This window comes from Triticum aestivum, chromosome 3A (genome assembly GCF_018294505.1).
Source record: "Triticum aestivum cultivar Chinese Spring chromosome 3A, IWGSC CS RefSeq v2.1, whole genome shotgun sequence".
Classification (NCBI taxonomy): Eukaryota; Viridiplantae; Streptophyta; class Magnoliopsida; order Poales; family Poaceae; genus Triticum; species Triticum aestivum.
In genome coordinates, this window is record NC_057800.1 from 689,509,901 (window position 1) to 689,528,283 (window position 18,383).

Genomic DNA, 18,383 nt, shown 5'->3' on the forward strand with positions numbered 1-18,383 from the left:
GAAAGTTTGTAATTTTTTGTACCTAAAGCAAAAATATTCACAAAGAAACTCTAAATACAGCAAAAAAACAACTCAAAAATAAATAAAAGAAAAATAAATAAAGCAAAACATAAGAAAAAAAAAGCCCACCTACTGCGCCACAGCGGCCTGCATACGACTAGAAACCCAACCTGTTGTTAGGCCAGGATGCAGGCCCACAAAGGCCCAATAGGACCACAGGGCAGCACAGAACATTTAGGCCCAGTAGGCCTGTTTTGGAGAGGAGCTCAAGGGAGCTACCGCACTGGGGCTTATAAACCAGTGCGAACACCACTCGGCTAGCAAGGTGGGACTAAACATTTCGCACCGCACCTGCGCCAGCGCACCCCCTTTAGTACTGGGTGGTGGCTCAAACCAGTACTAAAGGGGGGGTCTTTAGTACCGGTTGGAGCCACCACCCGGTACTAAAGGGGTGCCGTTCCCGCCACTTGGCCTAGCCAAAACAGACCTTTAGTACCGGTTGGTGGCACCAACCGGTACTAAAGGTTGTTCTATATAAGAAAACACTTCAAAAAATTGTCAGTTTCTCATCTCTCCCTCTGCTTCTTTCTCCTATACGCCGTCGCCACCGCCCCTCGTCGCTGACCCCGTCGCCGTCCGTCGCTGTCGCCGTCGCCGTCGCCGTCCCCGTCATCCTCGTCGCCACGCCGCGCCCCGTCCTCCCGTCATCCTTGCCCGGCCCGTCGCCGCCCCGTCCCCGTCGTCGCCGCCTCGTCCCCGTCGCCGTCTCCGTCTCTGTCCCCGTCGCCGCCCCCCGTCGTCGCGCCTCGCCGGTGAGCTCCTGCCCCGGCCGCCATGTACCGCACACACACACACACACAATCTTTCTGTTTTTTAGTTATAGAATTATTAGAAATGTTAGTTATATAGAAATGTTTTTTAGTTATAGAAATATTAGAAATGTTAGTTATGTAGAAATGTTAGTTATATAGAAATGTTAGAAATGTTAGTTATATAGAAATGTTAGTTATATTAGAAATGTTAGTTATATAGAAATGTTTTTTTAGTTATAGAAATATTAGAAATGTTAGTTTTAGTTGTAGAAATATTAGAAATGTTAGTTTTAGTTATAAAATTTAGAATTTGCATATATGAAATCACAATCCATCATTTAAAAAATGTTACTTTACTTTTGCGGCATATAGTATTTGTTGTCGACGATGCCCCGCATCCTCGCCGTCGACCCGTTCGCGACGACGTCCTGCTTCAGAGGACCCATGTCCGGGACTGGGCTCCGCCGGCTGGCACTGGGAGGTGCTACCTTCAGGGGCGCGACGCTTGGTGAGGAACCCGGCCCCGGGTCCCGTCGTCGACCCTCATCTCCTTTGGTGGCATTCGCGTGGGCCACTTTCGGTGCGGAGGGAGCCGGCCCCGCCGGAGGTGGTACGTCGCCGTGTCAGGGAGGAGGACGAGCACGTCCATCGCTACATGGCTGCTATGGACGCCAGGTTCTCCAATACCTGGCAGGTTCTTTGGGGAGATCACCCGAGCTATGATCCAGTGATGGTTCCTTCACTTTGGTTGTCCACCGCATAGATTACTCTCTAGTATTCGATCTTTATTAGCTAGCTAGCTAGCTAGTGATGTATTCAACATATAATATTCGAGATGATTTATTCGAGATTATATATATTATTCAAGACGATGTATTCGAGATTATGTCTATTATTCGGGATGATGTATTCGAGATTATATTTGATGATGCTTATTATGTACTATGATTGATTTAGTTTTTCCTTTGGTCGAGCCAGACGAGGTCAAGAAGCTCCCAACGAGATGTATGAATTGCATCAATGGTACATGGACATTACCAAGATTTTCAATCGAGAGTCCCTCATGGTGAATGTCAGGAAGGATCATTACTACCATGAGAAAGTTGTGTCCGTTGAGTATTCAGAACTATTTCAGCTATACAATCAAGACGCACTCGACAAATCTATCGTCAGTTGCTATTGTCTGTAAGTGATTTCTTTCTGTAATTTAAGTCTCAAGCTAGTTGTAGTGATCATTTTGATCAATCATTACCTGTAATTATCCTCACTATATTCTTTTCTGTGGTATTATGCAGGATGAAGATTTATGAAATGAAAAAAGGTGGACGCTATGGCATTGGGTTCATTGACCCAAATACCATTAATGAATACACATGGAAATTAGATCCATATTACGAAAAAAGTGTAGAGGAAAGCATACTAGAGTTCTTCAAGCGCCTCAAATACAATGAAGATATACTACTTCCTTACAACTTCGAGTGAGTCACACTGTCTTGTACTACAAATTCTGTTTTTGCCTACTAGCTAGCTACAAACGTGTGTGCATGCAGATTTCACTGGATCTTGTTAATCATTAGAGTTGATGAAGGAACAGTTGAAGTACTAGACTCACTACTTAAGAAACCAACTGACTACACCATCGTGAAGGGGGTAGTCAACAGGTAATTTCAATCATTATTAACTATATCTCGGCCTATTTAATTAGTTCATCATTTCCTGATAACAACTATTTAATAACCCATTTATTCATTTTCTTTGTCGGTGGGAGGGGCTTGGGAAAAGTTCATCAGGGCCACTCCAGGCCCATGGAAACAAATTTTGAAATGGTATCGACCCCAGGTAAGTAATTAGGTAGTACTAGCTAGCTGCCATCTCTTTAATTATCATGCTTGATTTAATTATTATCTGATCAAATTCCATTCTCGTAAAGGCACTGAAGCAAGCGCCGGGGAATAACCTGTGTGCATACTACGTTTGCGAGAACATTCGCATGATGGCGTCTGAAAGGAGCAGATCTCAAAGACGGGAGTGGGTACGTTTGTCAGAACACTATTCACAATTTTTACACCATTATCGATATCTAGTCACACAACTAATACACATGCATATTGATCTCCTTCTTAACAGTTCAAAGAGGTGCGGGAGAAGCTCCTACCAGAGGACCGCATAGAAGCAATTCAAGAGGAAATAGCGGGATTTTTGCTCGACCAGGTCATAGATCCCAAAGGAGAATACTATTACCCGCTACCGCCCCCGTGAACCACTTCCTATTGTTATCGTGCTCCGAAGGCACCAATTAGGCTAATGCCACTAGCTCCGAAGGCACCAATTAGGAGAAATTGTATATATATATATATATATATATATATATGTGTGTGTGTGTGTGTGTGTGTGTGTGTGTGTGTGTGTGTGTGTGTGTGTGTGTGTGTGTGTGTGTTGATCGGTTCTACTAGAAATTCTATTTATATATATCCATAACGTGTACAATATGTAATATCGTAAAATACCAGCAAACGAAAAAGAATTAAATGGAAAACACAAAATTAAATGAAAAAAAAATCATAAACCCAACCCCCCCCAACCTTTTAATACCGGTTGGTGTCACCAACCGGTACTAAAGGGCTCCCTGCCCCCGAAGCTGGCTCGTGCCACGTGGTTGACCTTTGGCACCGGTTCGTGTTGAACCGGTACTAAAGGGGGGGCCTTTAGTGCCCACACTTTAGTGCCGGTTACCGAACCGGCACTAAAGGGCCTTACGAACCGGTGCTATTGCCCGGTTCTGCACTAGTGCATGCCAATGCTTTTCCCTTCAAAGATAAAGGGAAAACCTTCTTCATAACTTCATCTTCGGGTAAACCTGCAACCTTGAACCATCCACAAATTTGTTCTACATATATCAAGTGCATATCAGGATGTTCGGTTCCATCTCCTGCATAATGATTAGCTAGCTGTTGTTCTATCATACCCGAAGGAATTTCATATTCAATATTTTCAGTAGGTGCAGTAGGTTGAGGGGTAGCTAATAGTGGTTCTGGTCGAGGTGAAGATACCCCGAACAAACCCCTGAAAGGATTATTTTCCATAGTAACAAATAACAATAAATTCTAGCACACTATATAAATGTTTCCTTACCAAATTCCACTTACCAAAGGCGCTTCACTCCCTCGCAACGGTGCCAGAAAATAGAATTGATAACCCACAAGTATAGGGGATCAATTGTAGCTCTTTTCGATAAGTAAGAGTGTCAAACCCAACGAGGAGCAGAAGGAAATGACAAGTGGTTTTCAGTAAGGTAGCGTCTGCAAGTGCTGAAATTGTAAGTAGCAGAGTAGTTTGATAGCAAGATAATTTGTAATGAGCAAGTAACGATAGTAGCAATAAAAGTGCAGTAAGGTAGCTCAATCCTTTTGAGGCAAAGGACATGTGAAAACGGTTTCTTATGATAAGTAAAGCGTTCTTGAGGGTACACGGGAATTTCATCTAGTCACTTTCACCATGTTGGTTCGATTTGTGTTTGCTACTTTGATAATTTGATATGTGGGTGGACCGGTGCTTAGGTGATGTTCTTACTTGAACAAACCTCCTACTTATGATTAGCCCTCCCACAAGTATCTGCCACTACGAGAAAAGTATTAAGAATAAATTCTAACCATAGCATTAAACTTTTGGATCCAATCGGTCCCTTACGGAATAACGCATAAACTGGGATTTAAGCTTCTGTCACTCTCACAACACATCATCTAATTGCTACTCCACAATGCATTCCCTTAGGCCAAGTGTCATGTAGTCGACGTTCACATGACACCACTAAGGGAATCACAACATACACACTATCAAAATATCGAACACATATCAAGTTCACATGATTACTTGCAACATGATTTCCCCCGTGACCTCAAGAACAAAAGTAACTACTCACAATGATAATCATGCTAAAGATCAGAGGGGTATTAAATAGCCTATTAGATCTGAACATATAATCTTCCACCAAATAAACCATATAGTAATCAACTACAAGATATAATCAACACTACTAGTCACCCACAAGCACCAATCTGTAGTTCCGGTAACAAGATTGAACACAAAAGATGAACTAGGGTTTGAGGAAATGGTGTTGTTGAAGATGTTGATGGAGATTACCCTCCCCAAGATGGGAGAGTTGTTGGTGATGATGATGATGACGACGATGATTTCCCCCTCCGGGAGGGAAGTTCCCCCGACGGAATCGCTCCGTCGGAGGACAAAAGTGCTCCTGCCTCAAGACGGCGGCGCTCCGTCCCGAAAGTCCTCTCCTTATTTTTTCTAGATCAAAATTACTTATATACCAAAAGATGGGCACCGGAGGTGGGCCTGGGTGAGCACAACCCACCAGGGCGCGCATGGGCTCCCTGGTGCGCCCAGGTGGGTTGTGCCCACCTGGTGGGGCCCTCTGGTAGTTATTTGTTCCAATATTCTTCATATATTTGATAAAAAATCTCCGTGAAGTTTCAGCTTGTTTGGAGTTATGGAGAATAGGTGGCCTGACGTAGCTTTTCTAGGTCCAGATTTCCAGTTGCCGGAGTTCTCCCTCTTTGCGTAAACCTTGCATATTATGAGAGAAAAGGCAATAGAATTACTCCAAAAAGCATTATTATGGATAAAAACATCATAAACAACAGTAAGAAAACATGATGCAAAATGGACGTTTCAACAAGATCTATCTATGTAGAGATAGATCCCATCGTTTTATCCTTAGTATCAATGATACATACGTGTCGGTTCCCCTTTTGTCACTGGGATCAAGCACCGTAAGATCGAACCCACTACAAAGCACCTCTTCCCATTGCAAGATAAATAAATCAAGTTGGCCAAACAAAAGCCAAATATCGGAGAACAAATACGAGGCTATAAGAAATCATGCATACAAGAGATCAAAGAAACTCAAATAACTTTCATGGATATAAAAAGATATATCTGATCATAAACTCAAAGTTCATCCGATCCAACAAACACACTGCAAAAAGAGTTACATCATATGGATCTCTAAGAGACCATTGTATTGAGAATCAAACAAGAGAGAGGAAGCCATCTGGCTACTAACTATGCACCCGAAGGTCTACAAAGAACTACTCACGCATCATCACACAGGCACCAATGGAAGTGGTGAATCCTTCCGTGATGGTGTCTAGATTGGATCTGGTGGTTCTGGACTCTGCGGCGGTTGGAATTGATTTTCGTCGACTCCCCTAGGGTTTCTGGAATATAGGGGTATTTATAGAGCAAAGAGGTGGTCTGAGGGGCACCCGAGGTGGGCACAACCCACCAGGGCGCGCCTGGGCCTCCTGGCCCGCCCTGGTGGGTTGTGCTCCCCTCGGAGCACCCCCAGGCGCTGCCTTGGCCCATTGGGTGTCTTCTAGTCCATAAAAAATCTCCGTGAAGTTTCGTTGCATTTGGACTCCAGCTGGTATTGATTTCCTGCGATGTAAAAAACATGCAGAAAATGGCAACTAGCACTTGGCACTATGTCAATAGTTTAGTACCAAAAAATGATATAAAATGACTATAAAATGATTATAAAGCATCCAAGATTGATAATATAACAACATGGAACAACAAAAAAATATAGATATGTTGGAGACGTATCAGGGCTGAAGCCGACGACTAGCAATCTTTCAGAATTAAAACGACCGCACGGGAGGAAAAATAACTCTAGATAAAGGCATAAAATATATTACAAGTTTTGGTCCACAAAGCGAAGTTATAACAGCCCTGATACATCTACTCAAAAATAACATCCTCCGAGCATTGGCCCTCTGCTATTCGGGCACCCGCCAGGATGTCTTCGAAGTATCTCTTCGGCTTGCAGTGGTCCTTGCCTTCGGGTGGGCCCCACTACAACAAATATGTCAACTTGCGACTATCATTATTGGTCACTAAAAGGTCATTGTTTTTTATTTGCGACCTTTTTGTGACCAAAAACAGAAGGTCAAAAGCTGGCAGTCGTAAACTGAAATTAACAACCTTCTCTGTGAGAGGGTCGTGGAATTCCACGAACAAAACAAAAGGTCGTTGATCCTATGACCTTCTATTTTGGTCGCTAGCTCACTGCCCAGGCCACGTCGGATCCGACGTGGCTAGCTGATGTGGCAAAATTGCGACCAAATGAAAAGGTCGTTGACAAAAATCAGCCCAGTCCAATTCGGCATTTTACATGGGCCAAGCCCAACAATTCAGCCTATTTGTGTTTTTCTCATATTAATTTTGGTCTGATAGATGGGCCAAGCCCAACATTTCAACCTCGTTATGTTTGGGCCTCGGCCTTTTTATTTTCTTGGCCTTCACCTTTTCACAAATGATTTTTAAGCGATTTTGTACATTTTCCCTGAATTGTTTGATTTGTGGCCTTTTTAGGGCCCAAATAGTATTTGATTCATTTCTAATGTATCAACAATAAATGATTATCACCTCAAAAAAACAATAAATGATCAATATTTCTAGTATTTCAATCACACAAATTTTCACAAATGACGACCAAAATGAGTATATTATATATATTACAATCATGCCATAGTTTACATCATCTAGGAATTTAGAACACCCATGAACACCCAGGAAGTGATGCCATGAAGTTATGAAGTACAACACCCAGGAACATAAAACTAGCTACAAAGATGAAGCGTTCCCTTCTTTTAACTTCTTCAGCCTAGAGCTCCTGTAGAAGAATGAAAATGATCGTTATCATGGCTGTCAATTCAGAATGAAAGCAATATCTTCCAACAGAGAACAACTAGGAAAAGAATAATGAACAAAATGATCAACAGATACACAAGCATCTAGGAGTCGATCCTGAAGCATGAGGGCATGGAACAGTAGCAACCATGAGGAGTAAATATTAGCAAATATTATATTGGTGGAAAAGGTAAATACCAACAAGCTCTAAGTAGACTCCTAGAACTTGATGGCTCATACGATCATGTTTCGATAACAAATACTACTAGAATTAAGGCACTGAACATATTCTAAGAAGTATCAACATCATGGTAGTAACAATTAATAGTACCAGCTAGCAGGACATCATTTGAACAATCGAGACAACAAGTTACAGAACAAGCATGTATTGACAGGATAGTTATCAATAGTATAGAATAGAACTAAATCGAACAGAACTAAATATGCAAACGACAAGTGTACAAAAGTTGTATATACTGATACATACATGCTAACTGATTTCTGTTTGGCCTTTAAAGCATTAGTACGCTTGTTACTCTTTTTAGAGAGACAGGTATGTATATGGTCCTTCTTGCGCCTGTGGTTGCAAGCATATGCAGAAGAAGCAACTGCCGGACGACACTTATATGTGTACATTCAAAAGTAAGTACAAAATGGCTTTAGCTTCAAAACAAGAGAACCAGATGCATGCTCCGTGCAGTATTTAAGTTCAGGCAAGTGGGTGCAAACACCAAGCATAACCAGGTTTATTTCTTCTGAAGATAAAACAATTCAGCAGGGTAATTTGTACGGAGAGGTGAACTTACTCTTCTTCAAAGGCAAGATAAAACCGCACAGAGTAATAAGCCTACACAGATTACATGATCATAGTGTACTAAGCTAAATCAACAAGGGGGGCATTTCCAGGACCAAAAACAGCACCAAACAGATCATGCGATTCTAGCTACGCAAGTCCCCAAGTTGTACAACCACTCACCAGTAGAGTCCCTGCTTACTGATTCGTAAGCAGCCGATGCTATGATCCATTAGCAGGACCGACTGAACCTACCCCTACACTTCACCGCACAGCCGCACCAGCACGCAGCATAATTCGGTAGCGAGATCCAACAAAAGCCCTACAGCAGACACACACACACACACACACACACACTTCAAGGGGAAGGGGAATCAACCTGCTGCCGAGTAGACGGGGATAAGGACAGTCGGTAGTGTCCCAAATCTGGGCCTTGACGACCTTGCCGTCGACCTAGAGGGAGCGGGTGGCGAACTCGACCCCCCTGATGGTGGACTTGGACTCGAGGCTGAACTCGTTGCGGGTGAAGCGGGAGAGCAGGTTGGACTTGCCGATGTCGGAGTCGCCGATGAGGACGACCTTGAAGAGGTAGTCGTAGTTGTCCTCCGCCCGGTACCCGCCGCCATTGCTGTCGTCACGTCGGCGATCTTGTTGTGGGGGTGGGGAAGGTGGGGGAGGGAGGAGATGGGAGGCGACGAGGTGGATGGCGGCGCGATGGGGGACGGGGAGGAGATGGTGGAGAGGTCGGCGGTGGTGGGTGGGGGTGGCGGCGGTGCCTTGATCGGATCTGGGAGAAAGATGAGCGAGGGAGAGGAAGGCAGGGGCGGCGCGGTGCCACGATCGGATCTGGGGAATGGGTGGGTGGGTAGGTTAGGGTTCGGGTTTCTCGGGAGAAGCTCCACCGTTGATGGGTGTGTGATGGATGACTCAGATCACTTCGGACTGGGTGATCCGCGTGATTGTGGTTCCTCGCTTCTCATTGGCCGGTTGTTTTGTGCTGGAATCTTTAAAATTTGGACCCAAATCTTCTAAGTTTTTTAAGAAAAAACTACAAATCTGACTTGTAAAAAGGACCACAACTTTTTTCAAAAATATTAGTCCACAACTTATTTACAATTAACTAAAATGTCAAGATCACAACCGTTTACAATTAAGCTAGAAAATCAAAACACTAGTGGCGCAACACTGCTTCATTGCAACTCCGTCGGTCCCGATGATGTTGGATCACAGCATCGGCGGTCCCTGGTGATGCTCTGTTGCATCACCGGTGACTATTGCAGCATCACCTTCTGCTGCAACCCCCGACGACCTTGCGGCACCACGCATGACCGATGGCCACTACCCGGCAGCCAGCGGCGCCACGGATCACTGCCCCACACCATGAGCTTCAACGCCCCTCACATCAAAAAATCGTCGCATCAAATGATCTCATATTGTTCAAAGGGTGCATCTTGGAATGGCAAAGAATGTTGCCTAAGGAAGTTTTCATTTTCTTTGGAAGAAAAAATCATTTTCCATTTTCCAAGTGCCCAAAATGAGTATTTTGTGTGAAGGGCCTACCAAATAATTGTTGCAAAATTGGATCAAATCAATTTTGTAAAATACTAAGCCATATTTAATGCATAATTGGCCAAATGGTTGGGTGTCACAAGTTTTGATCCACCTCTCGTGATAAAGACAAATTTCTACCGATTTAGTTGAAAGCGGATCAAATTTGAACTGCAGTTGCCCCATAGTTTGCTCTTTATTTTTCTCAAAAATAATTTTTAGGTACAAAAATATCTATTTAATCAGATAAACATCAAAAGTTTTTCAAGATTCAACAACTAGCTAGGAACGGTCATGGCCGTTGTTTTGACCACATTTTGAAATGGGCATGAAAAATTCAAAAAAATCAAAAAATTGGAAAAACCTTCACATTGTGTCATTATATGTGACCAAGTTATCAGAAAAAATTATAAACTTGTAATACGGCAATTCTTTTAAAAATGTGTTCTCAAAAAACGAGCTATCATGTGTGGATCAATGGCTTTCTAGCCAAATGATCAATCTTATGGCCACATTCATGGAATAGTTTGTTCAAATGATCTCATATTGTGCATAAGGGTGCATATTGGAATCGCAAACAATGTTGCTTAAGAAAGTTTTCATTTTCTTTGGACGAAAAAATCATTTTCCATTTTTGGAGTGCCCAAAATGATTTTTTTTGTGAAGGACATACCAAATAATTGTTGCAAAATTGGAACAAATAAATTTATAAAATACTATCTCATATTTAATGCACAATTGACCAAAAATGGTTGGGTGTCACAAGTTTTGATCCACCCCTCGTGAAAAAGACAAATTTCTGCCGATTCAGCTGGAAGCGGGTCAAATTTGAACTGCAGCTGCCTTATAGTGTGCTCTTTATTTTTCCCAAAAAAATTCTTAGGTACAAAAGTATCTATTTTATCAGAGAAACATCAAAAGTTTTCCAAGATTCAACAACTAGCTAGGAACGGTCATGCCCGCCGTTTTGACCGCATTCTGAAACGGGATTGAAAAATTCAAAAAAAATCAAAAAATTGGAAAACCTTCGCATTGTCTCATTATATGTGACCAAGTTACTAGGAAAAACAATAAACTTGTAATATGATAATTCTTTTTAAAAAAGTGTTCTCAGAAACGAGCCATCATGTGTGGAGATCAATGGCTTTCAAGCCAAATGATCAATCTTATGGCCATATTCATGGCATAGTTTGTTCAAATGATCTTATATTGTGCACAAGGTGCCTATTGGAATGGAAAACAATGTTGCCTAAGGAAGTTTTCATTTTCTTTGGACGGAAAAATCATTTTTCCATTTTTCGAGTGCCCAAATGAGTTTTTTGTGAAGGACCTACCAAATAATTGTTGCAAAATTTGACCAAATTAATTTGATAAAATACTAGGCCATATTTAATGCACAATTGACAAAATGTTTGGGTGTCCAAAGCTTTTTGATCCACCTCTGGTGAAAAAGACAAATTTCTGTTGATTCAGTAGGAAGCGGGTCAAATTTGAACTGCAGCTGCTATATAGTATGCTCTTTATTTTTTCCAAAAATAATTTCTAGTTACATAAATACCTATTTAATCATAAATACATGGTTTGGTGGCGATACATCGAGGTTTGGACGGTGGCCCAGGTCCCAACTCCAAAGCACGTAAACTCGCATGCCCGCCGCGTGGTCACCGCATGACCATGGCGTTGCCTTGCGTTCTGGGAGGCCTAGGCATGTATAATGGGTTGGGCACTCCCTAGGTAGGTGCTAGGAAGAAAATGACACCAGAAGTTTCTCACGAGGAGATCGAACTATGCTTAAATATGAATTAACAGCCAAGTGTTTGATTAGCGGTACGAGAAATGCACATGGCCAATTGGCATGAGTTTTGACTGAGGATGGCCATCTACTAAGGAGACTGTCTTCACAAATTTTCAGCTCAAAAGGACGAGCCTAGGTGGTACTTGCTTTGGAACGGTCATGCCGACCATTTTGACCGCATTTTGAAATGGGCATAAATAATTCAAAAAATATATCAAATGCTTTATAATACATGGTCAATTTTTTTACATATTCTAAGATTTCTAGATGCTTGATTAACATTTTTCAAATACAACATTAACAATTTTTAATACATGGTCAAAAATTCCTCAAATGCTTTATTAACATTTTTATACATATTTTTTACATTTTTCAGGCGCACAACTAGTTTGCTCATTTTAGAATATGTGACCTAGTTTGAAGAAAAATAACGAACTTTGAAATGATGAACATTTTTATATCAATGATTTTTTTAAATTCACTATCATTTGTTGTGAACATTTGAAGAAAAAATCATGAACAATTTTGAATTCGCAATTTTTTTTCAAATTCACAAACATTATTACAATACATGGACATTTTTGTCAATATCATGAATATTTTTTATTCCACAAAAATTTTATGATTTCAGGAACCTTTTTCAAAAAATCACATTTCTTAAAATTTGGATTTTTTTCAAATCCCAAATTATTTCAAAGAAAAAAACATAAAAAAAAATAAAAAGCACACAATCCCATCTAAAAAAAGCTTCTAAATAGGCTTTGGGCCGCTGGCCCACTCGTCGCACCGCAATGTTATTTAACCCAAAAAAAGAAGGAGAGGCCTCGTATGAGGACGGCCCAAGCCCAGGAAAGGTTTATATCCTATAAGGGATGTGACTGCGGCACCAAACCAGCAAGGACTTGGTGGCGTGTTGGTGAGCAGCTTTGTGGTTGTGCGTTTGGGCGTCGGTTCGAATCCTCCTTTGCTCACATTTTTTTTTTAGTTTTCTAGTTTCGTTGGAGCCATGTGGGTCCTGCTCATCAGGCATGCAATGGACACGTAGTTGGGTGGCACGCCCCACTAGTCAGCTCAATGGTGGGTAACAGATGTGTTTCAGGGTTTCCTGCCTGTTAGTTTGGTAGTGGGACCCGCATGTCACCTACATGTTAGTTTTCTAGTTTTCTTTTTTAGTATTCTAGTTTCGTTGGAGCCATGTGGGTCCTGCTCATCAGGCATGCAATGAACACGTAGTTGGGTGGCACGCCCCACTAGTCAGCTCAATGGTGGGTAACAGATGTGTTTCAGGGTTTCCTGCCTGTTAGTTTGGTAGTGGGACCCACATGTCACCTACATGTTAATTTGATGCTGGAACCCGCGTGTCATGTAGGTATAAGGTGGTGCGGTTTCGGTCTGTGATTGGATAGGCGGTGTAGTTGAACTTTTGGTCAACATGTTCATGCGTGGGACCCATCCGTCAGTGGTAGATTTAAATCAAGTGTTATGCAGACACATAAGCGGAAATTGACACACGAGCATGAAGCAATAATTGACATATGGACATGACACATAGGCAAAACACATGGCTCCAACGAAACTAGAAAACTAAAAAAGAAAATGTGGGACCCATCCGTCAGTGGTAGATTTAAATCAAGTGTTATGCAGACACATAAGCAGAAATTGACACACGAGCATGAAGCAATAATTGACATATGGACATGACACATAGGCAAAACTGATGAGGTGGTGCTTAATCATAGCAATGCACCACAATTCACAATGCTATGACCATTTATATTGGTCGTGATCAGCTAGAAATAAGGCACCGGACCAGTGCTGTTTGCTTTACGACCATTTCATGTAAGGAAATTGCGACCTTTCTGATCAAAATGGTCGTTATGGTTTAGGGTTTGGAGCCCCTCGAACAACTTTTGACCAATTAGTCTCAAATGGTCGTATATATATGACCAATTCTTTCAGGGTCACTGACAAAAGGTCACAAGTTGACATATTTCTTGTAGTGCCCGCGGTCACCACATCGGTGGCCTTCATCTTTGCCCAATGCATCTTGACGCGGGCAAAAGCCATCCAAGCTCCCTCTATGCACGCTGGGCGCTCCACAGTATCAACCCGAGGCAGCGCATCTAAAAGCCGCCTCACCAGACCGAAGTAGCCGGACTATTAAATCCTTCATGGCCAAACCGGCCACCCTATGCAGTTCATCAGCTGCTTCATCTGGTCATTAAAAGGCGTCGGATGCTCAGGTGCAAGAAACTGTGACCAGAACAGCTTCTCGGTCAAGTTCCCTTCTTGGGCTCGGAAGAACGGTGTGGCATCGGCAGCACTCCTTGGCAGATCCACGTACGCATCTAGAGAACTCCACACCCGAGTGAGCAAAGCATATCTCTGACCTCCGAATATATCCTGCAAAAGAAAGGCCTTACCAGCCGCTATCTGCTTCGCTTGCCGGATCTCCTCACGAGCACTCCGGGACTCGACCTGTGCCTCTTTGGCCTCTTGAAGAGCCTTGGCGAGTTTGGTCGATTCGGCCGAAGTCTTCTCCTCCAGTTCCTCGCATTTAAGGATGGCATATGCTACCTTTTGAGCACTGCGTTGGTTTTCCCTTGAAGAGGAAAGGGTGATGCAGCAAAGTAGCGTAAGTATTTCCCTCAGTTTTTGAGAACCAAGGTATCAATCCAGTTGGAGACTACACGCAAGTCCCTCGTACCTACACATACAAATAAGAACCTCGTAATCAACGCGATAAAGGGGTTGACAATCCCTTCACGGTCACTTATGAGAGTGAGATCTGATAGAGATACTAATAATAAGATAAATATTTTTGGTATTTTTATGATATAGATAGGAAAATAAAGATTGCAAAATAAAATAGATTGGAAACTTATATGATAAAAGATACACCCGGGGGCCATAGGTTTCACTAGTGACTTCTCTCAAGTAGCATAAGTACTACGGTGGGTGAACAAAATACTGTCAAGCAATTGATAGAAAAGTGCATAATTATGAGAATATCTAGGCATGATCATGTATATAGGCATCACATCCGCGACAAGTAGACCGAAACGATTCTGCATCTACTAGTATTACTCCACACATCGACCGCTATCCAGCATGCATCTAGAGTATTAAGTTCATAAGAACAGGGCAACGCATTAGGCAAGATGACATGATGTAGAGGGATAAAGTCAAGCAATATGATATAAACCCCATCTTTTTATCCTCGATGGCAACAATACAATACATGCCTTGCTGCCCCTGCTGTCACTGGGAAAGGACACCGCAAGATTGAACCCAAAGCTAAGCACTTCTCCCATTGTAAGAAAGATCAATCTAGTAGGCCAAACCAAACTGATAATTCGAAGAGACTTGCAAAGATAACCAATCATACATAAAAGATTTCAGAGAAGAATCAAATATTGTTCATAGATAAACTTGATCATAAACCCACAATTCATCGGATCTCGACAAACACACCGCAAAAAGAGTTACATCGAATAGATCTCCAAGAAGATCGAGGAGAACATTGTATTGAGATCCAAAGAGAGAGAAGTCATCTAGCTAATAACTATGGACCCGAAGGTCTGAGGTAAACTACTCACACATCATCGGAGAGGCTATGGTGTTGATGTACAAGCCCTCCGTGATCGATTCCCCCTCCGACGGAGCTCCGAAAAAGGCCCCAAGATGGGATATCTTGGGTACATAAGGTTGCGGCGGTGGAAATAGGGTTTCGTGGTGCTCCTGGATGTTTTCGGGGTATATGAATATATATAGGAGGAAGAAGTAGGTCGGTGGAGCTACGAGGGGCCCACGAGGGGCCTACGAGGAGCCCTGGATTACGTTTGTTCCAAAATAAGTCTCCTGAAGGTTTCATTCCGTTTGATATCCCTTTTCTACGAAACACTGAAATAGGCAAAAAACAGCAATTTGCACTGGGCCTTGGGTTAGTAGGCTAGTCCCAAAAATAATATAAAAGTGTATAAATAAGCCCATTAACATCCAAAACAGATAATATAATAGCATGGAACAAACAAAAATTATAGATACGTTGGAGACGTATCAAGCATCCCCAAGCTTAATTCCTGCTCATCCTCGACTCGGTAAATGATAAAAACAGAAATTTTGATGTGGAATGCTACCTAGCATAATTCTCAATGTAATTTTCTTTATTGTGGCATGAATATTCAGATCCGAGAGATTCAAGACAAAAGTTTAATATTGACATAAAAAATAATAATACTTCAAGCATACTAGTTAAGCAATCATGTCTTTTCGAAATAACATGGCAAAAGAAAGTTCATCCCTACAAAATCATATAGTTTGGTCATGCTCCATTTTTGTCACACAAGAATGCTCTCATCTTGCACAACCTCGATGACAAGCCAAGCAATTGTTTCATACTTTAGTAATCTCAAACTTTTTTCAACTTTCATGCAATACATGAGCGTGAGCCATGGATATATCACTATGGGTGGAATAGAATAATGATAGGGGGGTTATGTGGAGAAGACAAATAAGAGAAAGTCTCACATCGACGAGGCTAATCAACGGGCTAGGGAGATGCCCACCAATTGATGTCAATGCAAGGAGTAGGGATTGCCATGCAACGGATGCACTAGAGCTATAAATGTATGAAAGCTCAACAAAAGAAACTAAGTGGGTGTGCATCCAACTTGCTTGCTCACAAGACCTAGGGCATTTGAGGAAGCCCATTGTTGGAATATACAAGCCAAGTTCTATAATGAAAAATTCCCACTAGTATATGAAAGTGACGAAACAAGAGACTCTCTATCATAAAGATCATGGTGCTTGAGGGAGTCCTGGATTAGGGGGTGTTCGGGTAGCCGGACTATACCTTCAGCCGGACTCCTGGACTATGAAGATACAAGATTGAAGACTTCGTCCCGTGTCCGGATGGAACTTTCCTTGGCGTGGAAGGCAAGCTTGGCGATGCGGATATTCAAGATCTCCTACCATTGTAACCGACTTTATGTAACCCTAACCCTATCCGGTGCCTATATAAACTGGAGGGTTGTAGTCCGTAGGCAATCAACTCCATACACAACAATCATACCATAGGCTAGCTTCTAGGGTTTAGCATCCTAGATCTCGTGGTAGATCTACTCTTGTACTACCCATATCATCAATATTAATCAAGCAGGAGTAGGGTATTACCTCCATCGAGAGGGCCCGGACCTGGGTAAAACAAAGTGTTCCCTGCCTCCTGTTACCATCCGGCCTAGACGCACAGTTCGGGACCCCCTACCCGAGATCCGCCAGTTTTGACACCGACATTGGTGCTTTCATTGAGAGTTCCTCTGTGTCGTCGCCTTTAGGCCCGATGGCTCCTTTGATCATCAACAATGATACGGTCCAGGGTGAGACTTTTCTCCCCGGTCAGATCTTCGTCTTCGGCGGCTTCGCTCTGCGGGCCAATTCGCTCGGCCACCTGGAGCAGACCGAAAGCTACGCCCCTGGCCATCAGGTCAGGTTTGGTAGCCTAAACTACACGGCTGACATCCACGGGGACTTGATCTTCGACGGATTCGAGCCACAGCCAAGTGCGCTGCACTGTCTCGATGGGCATGATATAGCTCTACCGCCGAACAGCACCTTGGAGGCTGCATACGCATCGGTTTCGACCATCGATTCGGAGCCTACTGCGTTGATCGAGGATCAGCGGTTGGATGCTGCCTTAGGGGCTGCAATCTCAGAGGCGATCGAGCCGAACGCTAGCCCCGCACTCTGCACTACCGGTGACTCCGAGGATCCGGACTCCTCCCCGGACTCCGAACCCCCCGCGCCCCTGCCAATCGAATCCGATTGGGCGCCGATAATGGAGTTCACCGCTGCAGACATCTTTCAGCATTCGCCTTTTGGCGACATCCTGAATTCTCTTAAGTCTCTCTCTTTATCAGGAGAGCCCTGTCCGGACTACGGTCAGCGAGGGTGGAATACGAACGATGAGGAAATTCAAAGCCCACCCACCACCCACTTTGTAGCCACTGTCGACGATCTAACCGACATGCTTGACTTCAGCTCCGAAGACATCGATGGGATGGACGACGATGTAGGAGATGAACAGGAACCAGCACCTGTAGGGCGCTGGAAGGCCACCTCGTCATACGACATATATATGGTGGATACTCCAAAAGAGGGAGATGGCGATGGAACAGTGGGGGATGATGCCCCCAAGAAACAGCAAAAGCGCCGGCGTCAGCGGCGCCGCTCTAAATCCCGCCAAAGCAAAAACGATGATTCCGGCACGGGAGATAATACTACCCCGGATAGCGCCGAAGAACACCCACCCCAGCAAGATTCGGCACAGGAAGATGGAGAAGCCAGCCCTCATGAGAGAGCGGCAAACCGAGAGGTCGAGGATGATAACTATACGCCTCCCTCCGAAGACGAGGCAAGCCTCGATGACGACGAATTCGTCATACCATCAGACCCCGCCGAACAAGAGCGTTTTAAACGCAGGCTTTTAGCCATGGCAAGCAGCCTCAAGAAAAAGTAGCAACAGCTTAGAGCTGCCCAAGATTTGCTAGCTGACAGATGGACTGAAGTCCTTGCGGCCGAAGAGTACAAACTCGAACGCCCTTCCAAGAGTTACCCGAAGCGCAGGCCGCTACCCCGATCAGAGGAGGAAGCACCTACATCACCAGCGCATGACATGGCAGACCGGCCACCTCGCGGCTGCGACAGAGAGGCCTCTCGGCCCTCCACC

The 18,383-nt window shown here is 43.4% G+C and overlaps 1 long non-coding RNA gene across 1 annotated transcript; it reads right to left on the bottom strand.

The window, feature by feature from the left end:
* Positions 1-7,262: 7,262 nt before the first annotated feature.
* On the bottom strand, positions 7,263-9,158 carry LOC123063252 (uncharacterized). Its single transcript, XR_006430219.1, has 2 exons — positions 8,693-9,158; positions 7,263-7,503 (listed from the first exon to the last, which is right to left on the bottom strand). It is a non-coding gene; the product is annotated as an uncharacterized lncRNA (long non-coding RNA).
* Between the last annotated feature and the right edge of the window lie 9,225 nt (positions 9,159-18,383).